Here is a 25,073-nt window from a genome sequence, read left to right as displayed (position 1 = left end):
AAACTTTACCACTCTATTTGGGAACCGCCTATAATGTGTGTAGCATGGAAGATATCGAGATCTCTCGGTTGTTATGTTGACAGTGAAAGTATGCCACTCAAAATATTATTTATCTCTATTTGAAAAATCGAGCTCTAGCACCTCTACAAATCCCTGCTTCCCTCTGCGACGGGCCTATCTATTTAGTTTTATGTTGAGTCATCCTACTCTTATTAAAAAGCACCAGTTGGACAGCACAGTTGCCATTTGCATGCATTACTATTAGTTTACATTGAGTATGACTGTGACTCGATCTCTTTTACCGTGAATTACAATGTTTAGTCAATCCTTGAACTACAGAGGTGCTCTGCATTTATGTTTTGCGGTCTCAGAAAGGGCTAGTGAGATACCATCTTGCTATATCATATTGTTTTGAGAAAGTGTTATCATCCGAGATTTACTATTATGGCTCGCTAGTTCATTATGACATTCATATGAGTAAACATGAGACTTAAGTGTCATTGTGAATGTGGTTTGTTCATAATCTTTGCTGAAAACTTGAATGTTGGCTTTACATATTTACAACAACAAGATCAAACAGAGTTTGTAAAAGTTTTTTTATCACTTTCAGTTTGTCAACTGAATTGCTTGAGGACAAGCAAATGTTTAAGCTTGGGGGAGATGATACGTCTCCATGATTTGAATGGAACTAACCCGTACTAATTCTGTTTTCAACAGAATTGCCATGGTGTTATTTTTGTGCAGAAATAAAAATTCTTGGAATGACCTAAAACTTCACGGAGAATATTTTTGGAATTTATAAAAAATACTGGCGAAAAATTGACACCAGGGGGCCCACACCCTGTCCACGAGGGTGTGGGGCGCTCCCAACCCCTGGGGCACGCCGCCTGTCTCGTGGGACCCCTGAGGCTCCACCAACCTCAACTCCAACTCTATATATTCATGTTCGGGGAGAAAAAATTAGAGAGAAGGATTCATCGCATTTTACGATACGGAGCTGCCGCCAAGCCCTAATCTCTCTCGGGAGGGCTGATCTAGAGTCCGTTCAGGGCTCCAGAGAGGGGAATTTGTCGCCATCGTCATCATCAACCTTCCTCCATCACCAATTTCATGATGCTCACCACCGTGCGTGAGTAATTCCATCGCAGGCTTGCTGGACGGTGACGGGTTGGATGAGATTTATCATGTAATCAAGTTAGTTTTGTTAGGGTTTGATCCCTAGTATCCATTACGTGCTGAGATTGATGTTGCTATGACTTTGCTATGCTTAATTCTTGTCACTAGGGCCCAAGTGCCATGATTTCATACCTGAACCTATTATGCTTCCATGAATATCTGTGAGTTCTTGATCCTATTTTGCAAGCCAACAGTCACCTACTATGTGTTATGATTCGTTAAACCCCGAAGTGACAATAATCGGGACCACTCCCAGTGATGACTATAGTTTGAGGAGTTCATGTATTCACTAAGTGTTAATGCTTTGTTCCAGTACTCTATTAAAAGGAGGCCTTAATATCCCTTAGTTTCCAATAGGACCCCGCTGCCACGGGAGGGTAGGACAAAAGATGTCATGCAAGTTCTTTTCCATAATAATGTATGACTATATTCGGAATAGATGTCTACATTACATTGATGAACTGGAGCTAGTTCTGTGTCACCCTATGTTATAACTGTTGCATGAGGAATCGCATCCGACATAATTATCCGTCACTGATCCATTGCCTACGAGCTTTTCACATATTGCTATTTGCTTAGTTACTTTACATTTGCTGTTGTTACAATCACTACAAAACCAATACTATTACTATTACTTTTTCCACTACTACTGTTACTTCCATATTACTTTGCTATTAAATACTTTGCTGCAGATAGTAAGTCTTTCAGGTGCAGTTGAATTGACAACTCAATTGTTAATACTTGAGGATATTCTTTCGCTCCCCTTGTGTCGAATCAATAAATTTGTGTTGAATACTCTACCCTTGAAAACTGTTGCGATCCTCTATACTTGTGGGTTATCACCAGCCTGCAGCCCCGCACCACGCACCGTTTCCAGACGGTGCTGGTGACCGCCGGTGTCGTAGCCCTCGCCGACGCTGGATTCGCCACTCGCATGGACAACATGATGGTCAACTGCATCCACAAGTTCACCGCCGTCAAGAAGCGCACGGACGACCTTGCCGTACTGCTCCAGCCCGCGCGCCCAGGCTCCTCATTGCCTGCCACCCTCATCGGCCTCCATGGTGACAAACTATTTCAAGCTCGGGTGGCCCTAAAGGTGTCGGAGGTCGCAACGAAGAATGTGCACCTTGAGGCCGCACTCGCCACGCAGCGCCTCGCCATGCATGAAACCGTCGACCTGCACATCCACGTCTACGAGGAAATCATCTACATTATCCACTACAAGGCCAGCAAAGATAGAAAGACATTGGCCTTCTTCCAGCAGCTAGAATCTTTGGATGCCATTGTTCAGAAGCATGTCGACCTGGCCACGAAAGCCACTGCTACTTAGCCGCCGTTCGGTGGGCCGGCGCCCTGAGTCGAGGAGGTGGACGTCGTCGATGGATGCATCTCTTCTTCTTGCCTCTTGTAACCAGCACTGCATCGCCTCGTGGCCTTAATCTTTTGTTACTATAGTACTCCCTCCATTCCCAAATATAAGTCTTTCTAGAAATTCCAGCAAGTGACTACATACGGAGCAAAATGAGTGAATCTACACTATAAAATACATCTACATACATTCGTATGTTGTATTCCATTTGAAATATCTAAAAAGGCTTTTATTTAGGAATGGAGGGTGTATATGGCATTTTTATTCTAGTCGTAACGTTTTCATTGTGAGGTGTGGCCGCAATTGAGCAAACCGACCATCGGTAAATCCCCACCCCGCCCACCAGGCATTGACTGAGTTTAGAATTAGAAGAGAGAAACGAGGGAGAAGATCTAGCTGTAGCACGGACGCTGTTGTCAGATGGGACTCATGTTGATAGAATAGGAGTACTGAGCACTCGTACCTCTTTTTTGAGGGAAAAAGTAGTCGTATGTCTAGTACTACCACTAGTTGGGTGCGTGTGACCTATACCTGTCATCACTTTAGGTCTCATTTTCGAACCGCAGCTACGCTTCACCGTACATATTTTTTCACGCATTTATCCTCCTATAGCTATATGTACTCATAGGCTATTTCCACATGCTCCCTTTCACTGACATGTGGGACATAGAGCATCTCGATCGTAGTGCATGCACGACTAGGAGCATATGCCCAAGTACTTTACATTTTAGATCTCACGAATTACATGCAAACCCCCTGTAGAAGAATAAATAAATAAATGAATTACTACATGAAACCGGATTATTTTCGTAGAAACCGGAGCACGTTCATTAAATTTTGGACATAATACGTTTATAAAAAACTACCGGACCTAAACCAGTTTAAGGGTCTCTTTGATTCACAGGATATTGAAAACACAGGAATGGGGAAAGTATGATGGTGATGAACCGAGACGAGGAGAACTCTAACTCAGTTAGAGGTTAGAGTTAGATTTCTAACCCTGAACTAACTCTAAACCAAAGAGGTGTATGGATGGCAGGGTTAGATTGACAATAAATGTTCTTTCTCAATCATTTGACTACTTCGGACCCTATTTCCTGCCGGATTCTATGTGGTCAGCTCTTGTGTGGCCTCCTCCCGCTCACAATTGACATAAACGAACCATCTTTACAAATCAAGCGTGCAAAACATGATAAAATTTACTTTGTCCATACAAATGAGATATCCCACTTAAACATACAAGTCTTATATCAAGCTTCACAAAAAACAATACACTCCATGAAACAAAGCATGAGCTAACTCATCACGAAAGTCATTCACGATAGGGACGCAGCCCGGAGCCCCTCACGCACCCAGGGAGGAGGTCGTCATCGTCACTCTGGAGTAAGGCTCTGTAGAGCCCAAGCCCCGGTACCCCTCCGACGCCGCCGCTAGCAAGTTGAGGTCTACACCGGCATGGGTAGCAGGGCCACTTACCGACGACTGCGAACCAAATCTTTGGGCCTCTAGAAATAATGCAAGCCTGGAACTAAAATACCTAGAAAGGTGAACTTAATCTTTGGGCCTCTAGAAGTAATGCAAGCTTGAAACTTAAATACCTAAAAAGGTGAACTAAATCTTTGGGCCTCTAGAAATAATGCAAGCCTGGAACTGAAATACCTAGAAAGGTGAACTGATTCTTTGGGAACCTAGAAATAATGCAAGCCTAATACTGAAATACCTAGAAAGGTGAACCGAATCTTTGGGCATCTAGAAAGATTTATTACCTCCTTAAGCAGCATCAAACAATTCCATGCGTGCACCACAAATCTATACCAAGTTTAATCAGGATCTACTTTTCCAAATCAGAATTAGCGCTAGAGTGAGCAAGATCAATGATATGGTTGCGAGACAGAGAAGGAACGAACAAACTCACCCCTCTCGCAACCTCCCTAGTAGATGAGCCGCCGCTGCGCACGAAAGAGGGAGAAAATGACCGGTGAAGGGGGAGCGGCCGAGCGTCGAAGGCCGGAGGGAGAGGGCAGCTGGAAGAGGGCATCAGAGGCTGGAGGGAGAGGGCGGATGGAGGAGAGAGAGGGAGAGCGGCGGAGCGGCGCTTGGGCGGGCGGTCCGATGGGGAACAAAGAGGAGTCATGCGAGTGGGGGCGGAGGGAGCGATTTGGTGCGGGCAGGGGAGATTTTTTTAGTTCTCTTTTAGTGGGACCAAGGAGAACTAGCCTAATTAGAACCTCTCCACTGGGCTAGTTTTTTTAGCTGGGTGAGAGCAAACTAGCTCAAACTAACCCCTCCTATTTGGATATTTTGAGGCTATTTCAACCCAAACTAGCTCCAACTCAGGGATCCAAACAAAGAGGACTAGTACTGTACATGCTATAGTCTGGACCGTAGCACATTGTTTTTTATGGCCATATCAACACATTGTTTTCTTCTGCTGGTTCACCGGGCTGCCATGATTCGCACTCCTCCGACGTGAGTAGTAGTACTACTTGTATATACCGCATGATTGTTTGCTCCTTCTTACTACTACGTACTTCCCCGACATATGGGAGAGCCAGCATGCGGGTCGACGTGTCATGCACCAGATTAGAGTGCGGAACGGAAGGGGGGCATCACCCCGGTCGTACCGCCAGTAATTCATGACTATAGTTAGTAGTCATATCACAAGCCTTTCCAGTAGTAACACGCTGTCAAATCGCACAGCCCGACCTTTCCAGCAGTTATAAGTAAGTTGAATCCGCTACTCCCTCACCCTCCTCGCCTCTCTGTCAAACCACCTACACGAAAACTGCCGCGTGTACTGCCCGGGAAAAGCCCCGCGCTCAACTTTTAAGTACGTGAAAATTGTTCGATCTTGTTCGTTCTATATAAATACTAGTACTATGTGTTTATTCACCTGTGGGGTTGTTCAATAAATGGAGGGCCGGGGATCACAAGTGAACAATACTACTACTAGTAGTAGTATGTAGGTGTCGTATAGTTTGTCACCTTAAATAGAGAGTTTCTTTTCTTTAATGCCATGTACACAAATTGCAACGCTTCTCGTGGAGAGAAAAAGGTAATCACTCCACTATATATGTATGCAGGGGCCTGAGCGTTTGCTTTACTAGGGTTGCTCTCTTCATTCTCTCATCCTCTCCAGATCTAAACAAGACAGCGGTAGCAACATTTTCTCTCTGCTCACCGCTGGTCACCGATCCCACCGGGTCCCTTCGGCTGGCGTGTGTAGAGGACTAGGTGCATCGTTCACGCAGTCATCACCGGCGAGGGAGGAAACCCACAGCTGCCGGAGGGACCCGATCCTCTGCCCGTGCCGTTCTGTTCGACACAGCGCCGGCTCGGGAGGTCCTCTGACCCTTCTTCCTCCTTGTCATATTGTGTGCAGATCTGACCTGCCGCCGCCGACATCCCGACGACCCTCAGGTATAAGTTCTTCGAAAGCGGCCTTGCTCTACTGCCACAGCTCCCCACGTGTCTGCATGCGCATCTTTTTCTACTCCCATCAGCTCTTCCAAAGCCACCTAAATTTTTAGTATTATTAGAGGTAAAGCTACTTCATGCATTCGAATCTAGGACTTGGTTCAAACAACAAAGAAAGGGGGAAAGTTGTAGCATGAATCTAGGACTTGATTCAAAGAGGAAATAATATGGTGAAAGTAGTAGAGACCGGATACCCAACCGGTCTCTTGGTTGAAAAGGGAAATAATAGGAAAAAGGATAAGGAATAGATCTATTATTGGTTGAAAAAAGGATAGAAAGTGGCGGCTGGTGGACAAGTCAACGGAGTATGTCCAGGATTAGATTTGTTGCCCTCACATACTAAAAGGTCTCTAGGATTAGAATTGCTGCCCTCACATAGTAAAAGGTCTCCAGGATTAGATTTGCTGCCCTTACATAGTAAAAGGTCTCCAGGATTAGATTTGCTGTCCTCACATAATAAAAGGTCTACATGATTAGATTTGGTGCCCTCACATAGTAAAAGGTCTCCAGGATTAGATTTGCTGCCCTCACAGAGCATGAACAAAATTGGCATCACCACTTTATGCCTCCTTGTAGGTACATTGTGCTGATGTGTCCACTGTCGCATGTCCTTATACCAACCTTTTGCTGTTGTTAATGTAAGGGCGCATGTAAAATGAAGCGATCACACTGTTACCTTAAGGACATGTCTAACCAGTGTTATTTTTAATCTAATGCCTCCAGTGATATGATGCAATTAAACTGTGTTAAAAATGGTACTCCTGCTGTTTTCCCTAGTATGATAAGTAAGTTGCTCCTTTACGCTGCTGAGTGTCCTGGTGTCCCCACGGTCCCATGCCCTTAAACCAACTCTTTAGCTGCTATTGATTTATTGTATCTGGTAAACCAGCAATGCCACCATTGAAGTAATCCCATATTTGACGAATGTCATTGTTGATCGTAATGCTTACGGTAACATGAAGCATTGCTGACGTTTTAAAATTTCTACTGTCCTTGCGTGATTGCCATGAACATAATTAAGATGCTTCTTTTCATTTCGTGTATGTTTTGTATATTCTTATTGACCAGCAACTGTTTACTTTCTATCCTTTTGTGCAGATAGGGATATCCATTTCACCTTGTTGCTATTGTGACCTTTTGGTGAACGGCACAAAACACTTTTTTCTAGAATGAGTGTCTTGTGCAGTTCAACTAATATGTCACGTGGGCAACATCTCTCAATTTTGGTGGAACTGCACAAAATGGTGATTGGAGTTTCCAAAATCTCCATCAAATTCTGCTGGTAATCTCGCGCAACATTTTATTAGCCTTTGCAAGATGAGTTGTCACTGTCAGCACAATGGCAATTTATTTTAGTGGAACTACACAAAAGGATAATTAAATTATAGTTGCACCTTACATGAGCCGGACAGCCAACCCCAATGTTCCTCAATTTTAGTGCAACTACTAAAGAAGAACCTGCCAGCTCACGAGAGCAAGTACTTCTTGCTAGATGAATGATCCAATCTTTGCTTCATTTTGGGGAACTGCGAAAAAAGGTGCATGAATTGAATCATGGAACTCTAGGCTAGCCTCATCCAAGTGGAGCTGGAGGTTGAGGTCAAGGAGTGCCATTATTATAGTAATCATGTTCTTCTTATTTGTGCTGTGCAAACAGGAATACTCAACTACAGATGTTGTGACGGTCAAGAGCATTCGCGAAGTTCTTCGGTTGTATGACACGGCTAGCCAAGATGGATTTAATCCCGATATTCACTATATCAAAAGCCTCTAATGGGTTGGTTCTGAATCTTGCAAGCTGGGAATCAATGAGATGTGTAGACATCTTTGTTGTACTTATTATTTGAATCTTATTTGTTGGTTCTCAATCTTGCAAGCTGGAATCAATGAGATTTGTAGGCATCTTTGTTGTACTTATCATTTGGAACTTATTTGATGGTTCTTAATCTTGCAAGCTGGGAAACAAGGCATGATGATGCAGAGGACAACAACCATAACAAATAGTTCAAAATTGGTAGTATTATCTGCGTGGAAGTGCGACAAATGTACTGATCATGTGCGTCTTGAGAATAATAATTCTAATTGTTGTGCATGTTGATCCTATGGCACTGATAAAACGAGCCAATGCATTGCTTGTTTTATGTATAAATTTCTATTAAATCTAATTAAATTTAAATAAAGTGACCACTAACTCTTGTTATTAAAGTACCAGTACAGACCCGCTCATGAACCGACGTGTAGCCGGAGTAGGTTTCTTAATGGAGGCGTTTGAATGCGCTGAGGTTGCATCTTCTGCCGGGCATGCAACGGGCGAGGGAGGGGTAGTAACTGCTGACGCCTGTACACACTCATTTTACTGTTGAATCTAGCTCCGCAAGAGCTAAAAAACGAACTGTTGCTACCACCTACCCACTCGTTCACTTGAAGAAACTCCAATGGTGATCCGAGGGGTGAGCCTGCTGGATATGGACTTCAGCAAGGAGTTCCCCTTTGAGTTCGCCGTTCAGTCCTATGGCTGCACGAAGTTGAATGTGATGTACACCAATGATCCAGACTTGGTGAACCTCTGCCTCACCGAGTTCAAGTAGTACCTACAGGAAGAGAAAGCACAAGGTCGCAGGACTTGACCTTATGCCCATCCATTCATCTCCTGACAGGGACCATTGGATCACCATCGCCCAGGTATGTGTGCGGGACGAGGTTCTCGTCTACCACAGTTGTAGGGCCATGAGAAGTTCAAGAGCATTTGCCCTTTTCATCGGTAGTGCCGACTGCACCTTCGCTACGGTGGAGAGAAGGAAGAATGCGACGATTCGGCCATCTAGTGCCACAAGCTTGTCGAAGCAATACAAGATCATTGGCAATGAGAAGGAGATGGACTGCATGGTTTACCTCGCCGAGACCCTCATCGACCCCTGATACGCCAACATGAAGGAAGACAACGATACCAAAGGACCTGCACACATGGCAGGTACCTTTGAATCTACCCTACATAACCTACACGGCCAAGGACGCATACGCATGCTACGACATGTACATGCGGATCTTGGACATGAGGGCGTGTCTGCTTCCCGTAACCGACGAGTACACGGACAGTGGCAGCGTCATGATCAAGCGTGCCAGGAAGGTCTAGATATTGTACTTTATATGTTTATAAGCACCTTTATCATCTGAGTGTTTCATACATTAGCCTATGTGTGGTAATTATTTGTTTTGTCTGAAATATTTCTTTTAAGAACCCATTAACCTGTTTGCTTTTTTAGCGGCTATTTGCTTATGTATGTAACTAGTTCACTTGTCCATTTTAGAAAAACTAGTTCACTCGGCTGCCGTGCTTTGAATCTCCTTCCTCCCAACATATTCCCCTTCTCAGGTGGACCCAGCAAGTCCCGTACATAGACATATGGGACCAACCACCTATCCATTTGTATTTCTGTATTTTGTTCAACCATTCGTCCTCTTCCTATACAGGGGCTGGCCATCATAGCCTATGGCGTTGTCCAGGCCATCCCTCTACTCCCACACATTGTCCGGCGGCGGTAGCTCCACCAGCCCACCCTGCACCCGAACAAGTCGTCCCTCATACCCCCTCCGCCTGTGTCTTCCCCCGCTCCGGTTCGTTCGGTCCGAGGTCTCGACATCGTCCTCCGCCTTGGTGCTCTCACCGTGGCGCTGCCGTCAGTCGTTCCCAACACGGTCGGCAAAACAAGAGGAATCGGGAGACAACTGTTCATCGAGAGGCTGATAGTCCCGGGCCCACAAGGTCCATGGCCTAGGTTTTGTTGTTTAACATGGGTAGCCCACGACATGTTTCAACATTTTTTGGATCCAGTAGGTATCAAGCAGCCTCTGGGCCTCCCAACCTAGCTTGTCTTTAACATCAGTAGCCCAAGTTATGTTTATTTTTCAAGACGACGCACAGCTCAGTTCTAGTTTTCTATAAGAATGCAAAACTGAACCTATGTTTTATATAAGAATGCAAAACTGAACCTATATTTATATCTTATTTTATTACATACATATATAATAGAAACAACATAAGGTTCCGTTAAACCTGTCGTTCATCCAACTATTTTATAGACCTTCCCACTTCCTTTATTTTTTGTTTTCATTAATCCTATATCTAAATTTCTCCCACTTTGTTTTTTGATGTAAACTGAGTTTTCTCCTAGTACTTTTCCCTAGAACCAACTCAAATGTCCCACGTCTAGCCTAAAATATAATAATACCCCACGTCCTATTAACTCATCAAATTAAAATGATATTTTATTTCGTAAATAGAATGTTCTTACAAAATAATAATAATAATTGTTCATATATAACTTGGCAAGTTAACTCCTAGTGATTGCGTACATAAGCTTGCAAAGATTTTACTGACCAATGCAGTAATACACGTGCAATCATGTGTTTATGTTCTTATAACATTTCTCCATCTAGCCCAACATGATATTTTCACCTAGCCCAGCAAGTCCGCGGATTTCGTGAAAAATGCAAATGGGCTTTAAATTCTACCATATATATAAACGGGCTGCATAGATGTTATATCATTGTTTCACCCAGCCCACCAAATGGACTAAAAAACAAAGGGACTGGGTGACATGTGGGCCAGCAGGTCGAAGCCTAAGCAAGGCGTTGGATTTACATCCAACAGCCGGCATTCTTCTTCTATCTCTCGCCTTCTTCCCCCAGCGTTGCCAGGACCGCCTGCTCCAGCCTACGGCATCCAGCGGTGTTGTTTTGCGCTCCTCAGTGAAATGCTACCCCGCTGACGACCAGGCCATCCCTCCACTCCTCACCTCCTGTTATTCTCTGCCGAGTGTAGGCCCACCTCGCACTCGAACCAGTCAAGTTTCCCACTCCTCTCCGTTTGCGACTCCACTGCCACGTCTTCCCCATCCCCAGATCGTTCCAGTCTGGGGCCTCACCATTCTCCACCGCCTCGCTGCGCTCGGCGTGGCGTGGTCAACAAACGAGAGTCATAGGAAGAGGACTGTACGTGGAGAGCCTGACGGATGGGACCCACGACGTCCATGGCCGCACGCAAGGTAAGTTCCTCCTTATTAAGTTGTTTCATCCCCCTGACAGCTAGGACCCACCGACTGTATCTTCGCACGGCATATTTGGGACCCGGCATATTTGGTGGCTGCTTGTGGGCCTACTAAGCAGACATGTACGCATGGCTTTGTCAACTTAATCAACAAATGATTCTAGTAGCTGGACCGTTGGATGTTAATCCAAGAGCCGTGCTCCTTCTTCAACCTCTGTTCTTGCTCCTATCTCCCGTGGGCGGCAGTGCTGCCGTGCACCCGAACCAGTCAAGTTTCCCACTCCTCTCCATCTGCGACTCCACTACCACATCTTCCCCATCTCTATGTCGTTCTAGTCTGGGGCCTCGCCGTTATCCACCGGCGTTGGTGCGCTCGGCACGGTGTGGTCAACATGGTCAACAAGAGTCATCAAAAGATGACTGTATGTGAGAGGCTGACAGTGGGGATGCACCACGCCCACTGACGCATGCATGCAACTGCATCCTTTTTACCTTGAAAAATAATGTTTTCTCCCCGCGACTACTGGGACCCACCAGCTACATCTTTGCACGCAAGGAAGTGCGTCCTTATTACGGGCAAAAAATAATATCCCCCATGATAGCTAGGACCCAGCAGCTATATCTTTGCACGCAAGGAAGTGCGTCCTTATCCTCCATGATAGCTAGGACCCACCCGGTCGATGCGTACATATTGTTGTCTATCTTGTCGGAACATTTACGTACATACTGGTTGATCGTTCTCTCTACAAGTATGAACCGTGGCCGAGTAAGTAGTGGCACATGTCATAGTAGATCCCCCCACATAGCAGTTCAGGCTGTCCCATCTAAACCGTGTACAAGTACATACAGCCACACGCCAAAAAATACGGCCACGTACATACATACGATCGGGGTCTCGAACGCCTACTCGCGCATACGTATGGCCAAGGCTCGTGTACATGGCTGGCTTAGAATGGAGAAGCTGCGCCGTTGTTGTGACCATAGGGAGGCAACCAGCTGGGTCGGAACGGAATGCGTCGTCGTGTTCATCGGGAGCCAACCGGCTTGGACGGAAATGCCGATAGATATGAGGCCTGGCGTACCGCAGAACGTAGGAAACGGCCTTATGTTTGACCGGCCATGGTCGAAAAGGGATCCTGTTCATTGGGAGGGGCCTGGCGTACCGCTAAATGGAGGAAACGGACCTCCTACAGTCGATACGGGGTCCTGTTGATCGGAAGGGGTGTGGTGTACTGCAAAACGGAGGAAACAGACTTGTGTTGGAGCGCGACGGTCGAAACGGGGGTCCTATTCATCGGGAGGGGTGTGGCATACCACAAAACGGGACTCCACTGGATACTGTTCATCTCCACCGCCGACTGCCACCACGAGCTACTGTTCATCCACCGTCGGGCTCCTGTTCATCCACCGTCGATCTCCTCCAGCCTCCACCTACGACTGTTCATCCACGGGCACCTGTTCATCCAGCCTCCACCGCTCCTCCACCGGCTACTTTTCAACCAACCCTCTCCATGGGGTCCTGTTCAACCACCCCTCCACGGGCTACTATTCATCCAGCCCTCCATCGACTACTGTTCAACCAGCCCTCCATGGGGTCCTGTTCATCCAGCCCTCCATCGGCTCGATCGATCGGGGTACTGTTCATCCATCGGCAACGACCTCTACTACCACGGGGTATTTCATTGTGGCACCCCGGCTCAGAGAAACTGGAACGCCCCGTATTCTAGACCAAAGATCGAGATGAAGTCTTCTGGAATACGACACTTCTTGACATAGAACAAATCAGCTCTTATTACAAAGGATAATGATACAAGTGTCTGATGTTACAAGGGATCACATCAGCACGGCGACACTACGCCTATGATATGACACTTGCTCTATAATAGCAGCGGAACAACTCGTAGTAGCAGAATACTTCTAGCAGCGAAACAATGATGAAGGTGGTGAACTCCTCACCGCAGGGTCTCTGGCTGGGACACGATCTAGCTCGCACGCACGGTAACCTCGACAAGCAATCAATCACGACAGCACCTACAATCTGGCATGACACGCCAGGTCAGTACATTGAATCTACTTGCAAGCTCACAATAACAAAAAGCATGAAGGAAAGACAACAACATAGCATTAGCAGATTAAATAAATTAACAACTACCATGATACGAAAGCAACTACTAAGCATGATATGGAACTACTACAATACTGATAATCCAACACCTCAATCTCACTAAACCATCTCACGCTTGGCTAACCGGCCAAGTAATATACCATCTCGATCAGCTCATTATCCACCTAATCACCTCGTGATCAAAACATCCACATGATCACCTTGTGACCAAAACATCCACGTGATCACCTCGTGACCACAACATCAACTGAATGATCATCCTCGAGATCATCCCAACATCATCACCAACATCTTGCCAAACTGTTACTGCTCACAATATCAACATATAAATCAACTATAAGTCATTCCATCATGTGACCTAGTATGAACTGTGCCCATGGCCAAGGACGCGGCTATCAATAGATTAAACACGCACACTGTACCCATACCACAGAACCCATGGCCTCGCACTCCCATTCGGGTGGACCAACTACGTACGACAAAACCGATATACTACCATGACACTCTCCCGACCACTCCAACAAACACCATCTCTCGGCTCAGTCATGGGTGGCCCCGATGTCTACCAAAGACACCCAACGGCCACCGTTGTGGCAAAACATAAACATTCCCAAACAGGGACAAAAAGGTGCCGAACAACAACTACAGGCACACAAGGTTATGTCCGCTTACAAGGCCAGGGTACCGCACGCCCATAACCTTCCCTCGTTGGAGCCACCGGCAAGAGGCAAGACAATAGACTACATTAAGACCTTCCCTTAAAAGGAAAATGTGGTTGCATTGGAAAATCCCAGTTCGGTGGCACCTGGCCAACTTAATGACGGAATTTATCCCCAAAAATATAATAGTGATAACTGATACTCCGATACCATCTATCAACCTATAATCCAAGGCATAGCAATATCCAACAACTAATCCAAAGCATACTATCGTCATATCAAAATACTCCGAGGATGGCATAACACTATCATGATGAATCCAAGAATGATAATACTACTACTCCAAGAACAAGCTACCCAACTAAGATCCACATGCAAGCATCATCTCCGAAATAATACTCCAAAACATAATATCAACTCTCATCATGATGGAAATACTACTAGCCACTAATAATCCAAAGGCAACATGACATCCAAAGTAATACTCCAAAATATAATACCAGCCACCAACATGGAAATATTCATAATAGCCGCTAATAATCCAAAGTCAACATGTAATCCTCATAAGCTGCAAAATAGTGATCCTAAAACTCCAAGCAATATCATGGTAATAGCAAGATCAAAAAAAATACTCCGGGAAATGCCATGAACAAGATCACATGTAGCTAAAGCAATATTTTAAGCAAGTTTTAATAAGTAAACCATGTCACTTCATTGCAGTCAAGCAAATGGAGGGTGTAGCTTGCCTGGGAGGGATGGATTGACAGGGAAGAAGTGCGATAAACTCGCGGAAAGAATCACCAGAAACCGTTCTCTCTCGGAGGGGGCTGATTTAGCGCAAGGGAATAATGGTCATTTTCAGAATGTTAAGACATAGTGAAAATGATACCAACAGAACATGCACGAAAAGACAAAGAAGTGGGCTTTGGAATCACCTCACTTGAAGTTATGGTTGTAGAGTTGTGGCTGTTCGTTCGCTAGGCAGAAAAATAAACAAATTTTGTGCTTTCTACTCTTAACTGACAAACCTTCACAATATGGAGGTTTCGTCCGACGGCGTTAAACAAAAAGTGCACTTCAATGGAATACGATTTCTTCGTAATGAAAACGCATTCCAAGGCAAAGCAATAAAGAAATATGCTTCCCCAAAGGAAAAATGCATTGACATAAGTGCGCTCCCACTTATCCCGCGCGGGCCCGATGCTGGTCAACTGCCAGAGGCTGACAGGTGGGGATGAGGGGAGAGGGGGCCCCCTTGGCTAGGTCAGCAACTTCAACCTTGCTTGCTCGCGATTTAGAGGAGGGACGCGTGCGCCGGCGTCTTCCCCGGGTGACTCAGGCCCTCCTCGGTGGAGCTCGGACCACTGGTGAAGTTAGGGAAGGGTGCCGCACCCATCCCGGCTGGATGCGTACACCGAGGAGGGTCCAGGTGATGGAGGCTCCAGGTCACTGAGAAGACGGCGACGGTCATGCTCGGGCATGTGACAACAGAGGCTCCGGCGACAAAAAGAGTTGACGGGGAGGTTCGCCAGGGTGGATGGAAGCTACTGGTGGTGGTGGAACGGAGGGAGGAGTGGCTCGCCGGAATTTAGCCGGTTAGCCGAGGCAGACATGGAGGCCAACTGCGGCGAGGAGGGGCTTCAGGCCTCGGGCAAGGGTCCATACGGGACTAGAGGAGGGTGGGGAGGCTGGTGGTGAGGTCAAACAGACTCAGGAGCCACTTAAATAGGCGGGGCGGGGATGGCCGAGGGTGAGTGTCGTCGTACTTGTCCGGCCGAGCCCTGTCGAGCTCAGCGATCATGGGGAGAGCGTCGGAACGCGATGTGGTATCGACGACAAGCTTCACAGGGCAGAGGAGGCCAAGGGGGAGCAGAGGAAGAAGAGACAAGCGCTATTAATGCCTTGTCAGCCACTGTTCACCTATGGGCATGCGGCGTCTAGCTCCGGCGAGGAGGTTTCTGGAGGTGGAGAGGGGTCCCGGGAGGTGCCGACGATAAGGAAAAGCTGCTAGACATTCTCACACGCGCGAAGACAGCGAGGGGAAGAGGTGCCAAAGCACAAACGATGTCTTGGACGCGCCACAACGACTAGAGCACGTGAAACGGTATGCCAGTTGCGCGGTCAACACGGGATAATGCACAGAGAGGTCACTAGAGGATTGCAAATTATGTCCGGCGTGTTGTCTCTCCACCCTGGAGGCTGTAGATAGCAAGAGCTCGAGAGAAGAGGCTCTCCATCTGAGTTATGCATTGATTAAAGTCTGCAGTAGCAAACTTGGATGCGCACTGGTGATCAACAGGGAATTGATTCGAGGCAAAGTTGCTGTCTGGGGTGATTAACTAAGGAAGGACTACAATCCTAGGAGGTTTAGGAGAAATGGACCAAGGCTTAATATAGTTGCTTTGCAAGTGACCAAAATGGTCCAGAAAAGAGATCAAGATGATGCACTCAAATGAAGAAGCCACTTGAGCTGAAATCCTGCATGGGATTATTATTTGGACATATAAAGATGCTGTAAAAATTTCATACCAATTGGATTCACCAAAATAGTACTTGCTTCACAAACATATTCACTATCCAGAAACTTGGGAAAATTCTAGAGAAATATGGGCCTGATGAATTGATCCCAAAATTTGTGGAGAGAGGTTTTATGGTCATGAGAATGCTCTATTAAATTTTCAGCCAAAATGAAGCAATATAAAATATACTTGCTTCACAACATGAAAATATTGACAGAAGCAAAGATTTGATCATGTTCTCACATAGATCAAGGTAGGGAGCTGACGTTTGGAGTAGTGTGACAATATAAGCACATTAAGGAGTGTGCAAAATTTCAACTCATTTGGATACTCCTAGCTAGTACTTCCTTCACAAAGCCATATGCTGGACAAAAACTTTGTAAAATCACTAAGATAGCTCGACAAATGAAGTTGAATTTTTTCCTGAGGCAACGATTTGGATGATATATCATGCCCAAAAAGTTTGGGGGAAACTAGGAAACGATAACTGAAACTTCCTTCACAAAGTGCCATTCAGGGTAGAATAGGAAAAGGAATATTGATGGATTATTCTTGAACTAGGCAAGGAAGGATTTTGAAATATTTGAGGAAGATATGACCCAAAAAATTTATGAGAATTATTTGGTAATATTGGGAGTGACAGAAATATAGGAAAATGAGGTTATTCCTTTAATAGAAAAGGAATATTCACAAGAAAAAGAATTATGGAGTTGGGCTAGAATGGAAATGGCATGGTCATGGGAAATTTTTGAGAATGCTGAGTCACTTGGGAGAGGTACTGATGATGATCCCCCAGGTTGCAAGGCCACAGATCCACTCCAAAAAGAAAAAGGAGCAAAAACCAAATAAATCAAAAGAAAAAGAAATGGGCCAAAAACCAGGATGTTACAATCATAAAGTGAAATAACAGTCCAAATTGTAATAAATATCAAAAGAAAAACATGATGCAAAATGGACGTATCTAACAGAGACACTACCATAACTTTAAAAATAACTAAAAATGGAGCCCTCCCGCCGGCACGGCCTTGATGGGGGAATGAAGCCTGAAAATCAAAACATTTCCTACAAACACCCAAGATCTAATCTAGGATATGCAAAACAACAAGAGGGTAGTGTGTATACATAGCCTTGTAGACCGAAAGAGTCAGCATCACAACGCGGTTGATGTAGTCGTACTCCTCATGATCCAATCGCGATCCTATCCGATTTAGTGTTGAACGGACAACACCTCCGAGTTTAGCACACATACGGCTTGGCAGCGTCCTCTCCTTCTTGATCCAGCAAGTGAGGGAGAGGAGGTAGATCAGATCTGAATCAATACAACAGCATGCTGGTGGTGGTGGCAACGGAATTCCGGCAGGGCTTCGCCAAGCGCTGACGAAACATGGAGGAGGAGTAAAGGGAGGGAGACGGGTCAAGCGTGGAAGGGGTGGCTGCCCACTACCCCCCTCCCAAGGTAGGGGGCGGCAGCCAAGGGGGGAGGAGTGCCCTCCAATACAAGTGGAGGGCCCATCCCCTTAGGTTCTCCCTTCCCCTAGGAGCATGGGGCAAGTAGGGGCTGGTACGCCTGGCCCAATAAGGCCAGGGCGCGCCCTACAGACCATGCTACTGTTTGGGACGTGGTGAAACCCTAAGAGGACTTCCGGACCCTTGCAGAACCATCTAGAACCTTCCTGTGACTTCACAGTACAGTACCGAAGAAAGCAGACTTTTTCCCGGAACCCCAACAACCACTTTTCATATATAAATGTTTACCTCTAGACCATTCTGGAGCTCCTCATGATGTTCAGCATCCCATCCAGGACTTCGAACAACCTTTGGACTTTCCACTATTAATATCTCAATACTACCCTAGTGCTACTGGACGTTAAGCGTGCGACCCTACTGGTTGTAGAATCATGTAGACATGACTGAGACACCTGTCCAGTCAATAACCAATAGTGGGACCTGGATGCCACATTGGTTCCCACATATTCCATGAAGATCTTTATCAGTTGAACCATAATGTCAAGGATTCAGTTAATCCCGTATATAATTCCCTTTGTCTGGCAGTATGTTACTTGCCCGAGATTCGATCATCTGTATCTCCATACCTATTTCAATCTCGTTATCGGCAAATATCTTTACTCATTGCGTAATACAAGATCTCGTGACTAAACTCATTAGTCACATGAATGTTCTTATCATGTTGTATTACTGAGAGCGCTAAGAGATATCTCTCCATCACATGGAGTAACAAATCTTAGTCTTGACCCATGCAACCCAACATACACCTTCGGAGATACCTATGGAGCACCTTTATGATCACCCGGTTATGAAGTGATGTTTGATAGCACATAAATTATTCCTCGGGTTTCTGAGAGTGTCAAGATCTCAAGGTCTAAGGTCATGAAGAAAGTTGTAGCAAATAACTAAACGATCTGATGCTAAACTTACGGTTGGGTCTGTCCATCAAATCATTCTCCTATTGTTGTTCTACCGCTATCAAATGACAATTCATGTCTACAGTTATGAAACCTTAAACATCTTTGATCAAGCAGCTAGTCTAGTAGAGCCTTACTAGGGACGCGGTGTAATTTTTGTATTAACACATGTATTTAAGTTTCTGGTCAATACAATTCTAGCATGAATTATAAAAATTTATCATGAACGACAAATATGATAATAACCAACTTACTATTGACTCTAGGGCATATTTCCAATAGTCTTCCACTTGCACTATAGTCAATAATCTAGATTACATCATAATGAACCTAACACCCATGGAGTCTTGGTGTTGATCATGTTATGCTCGTGGAAGAGGTTTAGTCAACGGGTCTGCCACATTCAGATCCATATGTACTTTGCACACTTCTATGTCTCCACCCTTAATGTAATTATGAATGGAGTTGAAGCGGAGTTTCATGTGCTTGGTCTTCTTGTGAAACCTGGTCTCCTTGGCAATGGGAATGGCATAAGTGTTGTCACAAAAGATAGTCATTGGACCCGATGCACTAGGTATCAAACCTAGGCTGGATATGAACTCCTTCATCTATACTCCTTCTTGCGCTGCTTCCGAAGCAGCTATATACTCCGCTTCACATGTAGATCCCGCTACAATGCTCTGCTTTGAACTGCATCAACTAACTACTCCACCATTCAAAATAAATATGTACCTAGAGAAGTGTCAAAGCTAGCATCGACATAACCATTTAGGATGAGCTCTGTGTCACCTCCATAAACGAGAAACATTTGCTTAGTACTCTTTAGGTACTTAAGGAGATTTTTCACCGCTATCCAGTGATCCACTCCTGAATTACTTTGGTACCCCCTTCCAGATTATGGCAAGGCAAACATCAGGTCTGGTACACAGACTTGCTTGCCTACGGCCCACGGCGTGGCTTCATCAACGGCCCGGTATGGACCAGCTTCAACATCAACAACTCAAGACCCTCACGAGGGGCCATGCCTCGCGATGCGGATGACACTAAGGCCTCCATGAGGAGCAGCCTCCTCAGGGTCGCTCCTGAGGAGCGGAGATCTCTATGCAAGCCGCACCTCATGAGGTTCAGATGACGTGAGCCATGAAGACCAAGGTCAGGCGGGCACCAGGAGACGCATTGTACTAGTTTCCTCTTTGGTGCTAAGGAGGCAAGCGCAGGCGCGGAGTCCCAAGGAATCAGCCAAAGGTTTCCATTCCGATGCAACAAGCCAAGACTGCCAGGACGGCAGGATGGAGGTTGTCACCGAGCCCACCACGACGTCACGGCCAAAGGCTTTTGCAGGCAAAGACTACTTTTGTCAGGATAGCATGTACTAGTTGTCTCCATTCAAATTTGGCCGTTGTGGGATCTGTCGGTGTCAAAACCGGCGGATCTCGGGTAGGGGGTCACGAACTGTGCGTCTAGGCCGGATGGTAATAGGAGGCAGGGGACACGATGTTTTACCCAGGTTCGGGCCCTCTTGATGGAGGTAAAACCCTACGTCCTTCTTGATTAATATTGATGATATGGGTAGTACAAGAGTAGATCTACCACGAGATCGAAGAGGCTAAACCCTAGAAGCTAGCCTATGGTATGATTGTATGTTGTGGTTGTTGTCCTACGGACTTAAACCCTTCGGTTTATATAGACACCGGAGAGGGTTAGGTTTACACAAGGTCGGTTACAAAGGAGGAGATATGCACATCCGTATTGCCGAGCTTGCCTTCCACGCCAAGTAGAGTCCCGCCCGGACATGAGACGAAGTTTTCAATCTTGTATCTTCATAGTCTAACAGTCCGGCCAATAGAGATAGTCCGGCTGTCCGGAGACCCCCTAATCCAGGACTCCCTTAGTAGCCCCTGAACCAGGCTTCAATGACGATGAGTCCGGCGCACAGTATTGTCTTCGGCATTGCAAGGCGGGTTCCTTCTCCGAATACATCACAGAAGAATTTGAATACGAGGATAGTGTCCGACCCTGCAAAATAAGTTCCACATTCCACCGTAGAGAGAATAATATTTGCGCAGATCTAATTTGCTGGCTTGTTTTGGCAGCATGACGTTATGTCATGGCCCGGTGATTATTCGAACCGTTTCCTTTAACCAGCCCCGCACATAACGTGAGGCAGCTTTTCGACACGTCTTGTCAAAGCAGAGATCGTGTCCCCTTATTACGGGATTCTCATCAATATAGGCATGGGTAACCCAACCATGCCATGAATTACGGCGCTTGGGGGATAAGCGAGTTTTACCGGGAAAGTGGGGACGCTTAGTTTTGTCCGCCCATATAAAGGGATAAGGATTCACCTTTCCATCCATGCCTTCTTCCTCCTTTGCTCATCCGTTTTCTCACACTCGAGCTCTAGCGCCCAAGTCCACACTTCCCACCTCAACCTTCTCCAACCATGTACGGAGCGGGAGGCAGGTGGATGGTCTCCTCCGTCACGGAGGGAGACATCAAGAAGCTGCGCGGAGCCGGATACTTAGCCGCGAATATCGCGCATCGGCTGCCCGCTACGGGGCAGATCGTCCCTACCCTAGAACCTCACGATAGGGTAGTTTTCCTCCACCACTTCCTCCGCGGACTGGTGTTTCCCCTCCATCCATTCATCCATGGTCTCATGCTCTACTACGGGCTGAACTTTCACGATCTGGCCCCGAACTTCGTCCTCAACATTTCGGCGTTCATCATCGTGTGTGAGGCTTTCCTCCGCATCCGGCCCCACTTTGGGCTATGGTTAAATACCTTCAATATCAAGCCGAAGGTGGTACGAGGCCAACAAGCAGAATGCGGCAGAGCCGTGGTGGGCAAGATGCCCAACATTATATGGCTTGAAGGCTCCTTCGTGGAGACAATAAAGGGATGGCAATCAGCGTGGTTCTACATCACCGAGCCGCGCGACGCCGAATGGGCGGCAGTCCCCGAGTTTCGATCCGGATTCCCTACATGGATCACTTCCTGGAAAGAGAAGGGCTTGTCGTGGGGTTCATCGGTGGAGCTGGATGGATTCCAGAAATGTATCCGGAGTATGGCGAGCAAGAAGCTCAAGCTTGTCAACATAGTCCAAGTTATGCTCATCCATCGGATCCTCCCGTGCCAACAACGGGATTTTACCTTGTGGGAGTTCGACCCGGACCAGCACCAGACTCTGAGCGAGCTCTTTGATACGACGCACAAGGACATCTAGAAGGTGTTGTTCAAGGGCGCCGAGGTCCCTCCCTCTCTCGCCAAGGACCGCGGACTAAGCGCAAAGCGCCTAGCGCGTTCGGTGAGTTCAATACGTCCTGTAGGACATTTATTTTCCCTAGATTAATTATGTGCGGGGTCTAATCTTCATGCCTTTGACAGGACTGGGTGGAGATGTCGGGTCAGATTAACTATCCGGCCCCTTTCCCGAAGATACTGCGGGTGCTCTCCTGAAGGAGATGCTGACTCCGGCTCCTTACAAGGTGCCGGAGAAGACCAAGAAGGCCAAGGGAACTCGAAAGAGTTCCCAGCGCCAGGTGTTATCGGACTCATCGTCCGATAACTCTGCGGCACACTCCTCCCTAGAAGACGAGGAGGAAGAAGAAGATGCTCCCCCTCCAGGCGGGGGAGACAAGAAAAGGAAGGCCGCCCCGACTGGAGAGGCCGATGTGTCCAAGAAGGGGAGAACTCTCCTTCCGTACTACTCTACCACCGCCGCTGACGGTGAAGACGAGTGGTTGCCCAGGGCCAAGCCCCCGGGGAGATCGTAAGTATTCGGATTCCAGAGTAACTCATAGAATTCCTTTGTCGCACCGTTTTCCCTAACGCCGAACATAATTATGCAGGCCGCCACGAGCCAGTATCGATGTATCATCGGACGACTCCCTTGGCTTGTCAGACATGGATAGCGATCTAGTCCCGACCACCACCTCCCCTCATCCTACCGACGACGACGAGGAGCTATCTCAAGAGGCACCGGACCGAGGGGAGGCAGTCCCGGAGGCTCCTCAAGGCGACCTTCCGGACTCCGGGAGCCGAGGGTACGGGGCCCCTGAGAGCTTCGAGTTCGGCCCTCAGCCGAACACTGCACCGGAACCTCCAGCGGTTCCAGGCTCGGGCAGGCGGCCTCCTTCTAAGAGGGGCAAGACGCCTGTCCATCCAGAGGCGTCGGACAATCTGCTGGAAGCACTTCGCAGCGCTTCCATCGATGAGGAGCACCGTACTGTTATGAGTGCGGTGGTCCAGAAGGTTCAGTCCGCCAAGAGCGGGTTGACTGAAGCCTGTGCCAGCATTCTAATAGGCTTCGAAGTAAGTGTTTTAAAATGTAGTAGAAATATTACCGCACAGACAATAGCCCCTGATGCTTTGTTCGGTGTTCACAAAGAAAAGCCGAACAGAGGATCAAATAATATCGCAGGAGTCTAATATAAGTATGTCAATATGCATATGCAGGCTTCATTGCTGGCGTCCGCCGCACTGACTGCGGAGGTCGCCGTACTGAAGCAGGACCTCGAGGGGTCCAGGAAAGAGCTCGGCCTTGCCAAGAGGCAGCTCGAGGAGAACAAGGGTAAGTAATACCCTGTCTATGGATATGTATACATAAAAGAAGACGCGATTGCAAAATGACAGGATCATCTTATATTTGCCAGCGGCCACGACCGAGGTGGCGACCCTGAAGCAAGCGCTAACCAAGGCCGAAGATAAAGCGGCCAAGGAGTGCAGTGAGCGAGAGAAGCACGAGGCTCGGGTGGCGAGGTGCAACAAGAGCTCCAGGCTCTCGTGGCGAAGCATGAGCCGTTGGAGCTTGACTCAAAGACGCGAGATTCTGAGCTTGCCGCGGCCCTCGAGAGCGCAAAAAGTGCCAAGGCCGAAGCCCAAAAGGCCCTCCAGGAGATCGATGCGATGAAGAAGATAGCGGCGGGTAAGGCTTTCTATATGCAAAGCAAGCATGTAAAAGTAAATTACCAATTACTTACCCGAATCCGGAGCTCTCCAGGAGCATTCGTAGATTTGCCCTGCAGCATGTCTGATGCCGCACAATTTTACCTGGCTGAGGATGGAAGCTCAACGAAGAAGTTGTTCTGGTCTCTGTATGCTGAGGCCGAACACCCGGTGCCAATGAGCGACCAGCTGAAGCAGATGGTCGAGCTAGATAAGGCGGCCGATCGGGCCATGAAGAGCTTTATAGTCCGGGTGTGGCCTTGCGACGCCCTTCTGAACAGCTTCTTTGGCCTGGTGAGGCGGCTTATGGATGCCTGCCTGCGGCTGGAGGTCGTCAAGCGATATATCTGCATTGAAGGTGCACGCCGGGCTTTTGCCTGTGTGAAATTGCAGTGGGTCAAGCTAAACGCAATGAAGCTGCTCAAGGAGGGGCCGCCGGAGGGCAAGCAGCACCGCCACCCCGAGATGTACTACCAGGGTGTTCTGCCGGGTGCCTGTCTCATCGCGGACGACTGTTCAAAATATGTAATATTTGAATGAGACTTGCTCGTTTTATCCTGTATTTATGAAAACTTGTTTCATATGCGCTATGCAACACTTGTTTGAATTTAAAATATTACCTTCTATTTGGCTGTTTATCCAATCTGAAAGATGGCTAGTCCTTGGCTTCTTCCCCCATGCCACGAGTGCTGGGGTGTTCGGGATAAACCTGAGCACTCTTGTTCCCATGTTTGGGTCCTTCGAGGGAGGTGCTCATCACAACGAACAAGGCAACCTGACTAATAATGCTTTATCACTCTCACTTAGCCATAGAATTCTATAATTTTAAATTTCGGTGAAGCCCCTGGTATTTGGAAGGCCGAATTCGGGGTGCGATACACGCCTTTAAGCCGGACAGGGCCGGCCCCTCGCTCTAAGCGGCATAAGTCTTTAGGGTCTTGAAAACCTCGCCGAAAAGCGACCAGTCTCTCGCCTTATCATGACAGTCAGTTTTAGCTTTCTCTACTGAGGTGCTGAACCCATCAGAACCGGGGCACAATCACAGTAGTTCTCCTAGCGCTACCTTAGCCGATAGAGCGGAACGTAAGGTACCAAAACATAGGAGCCGGGCAAACCCAACATTTGACCAAAGACATGATTCAGAGCTGATGCATATAATGCTATAAGTTCGGGGTGCCGCACTTGTGAAAGTGTTCGGAATTTTCACACCGCATTTTGGGGTACGTAAGCCCCTGGTGTATTGGCTGTACCAAAGTGTACAGTTGCAAGGCGTCATTAATGAACACAAAGATATATACATATATATAACAAGAATGCAATAATAGTCG

The sequence above is a fragment of the Triticum dicoccoides genome, chromosome 6A, assembly GCF_002162155.2.
Source record: "Triticum dicoccoides isolate Atlit2015 ecotype Zavitan chromosome 6A, WEW_v2.0, whole genome shotgun sequence".
NCBI lineage: Eukaryota > Viridiplantae > Streptophyta > Magnoliopsida > Poales > Poaceae > Triticum > Triticum dicoccoides.
The sequence above is the reverse complement of the archived record's forward strand: the minus strand, read 5'-3'. Positions refer to the sequence as shown.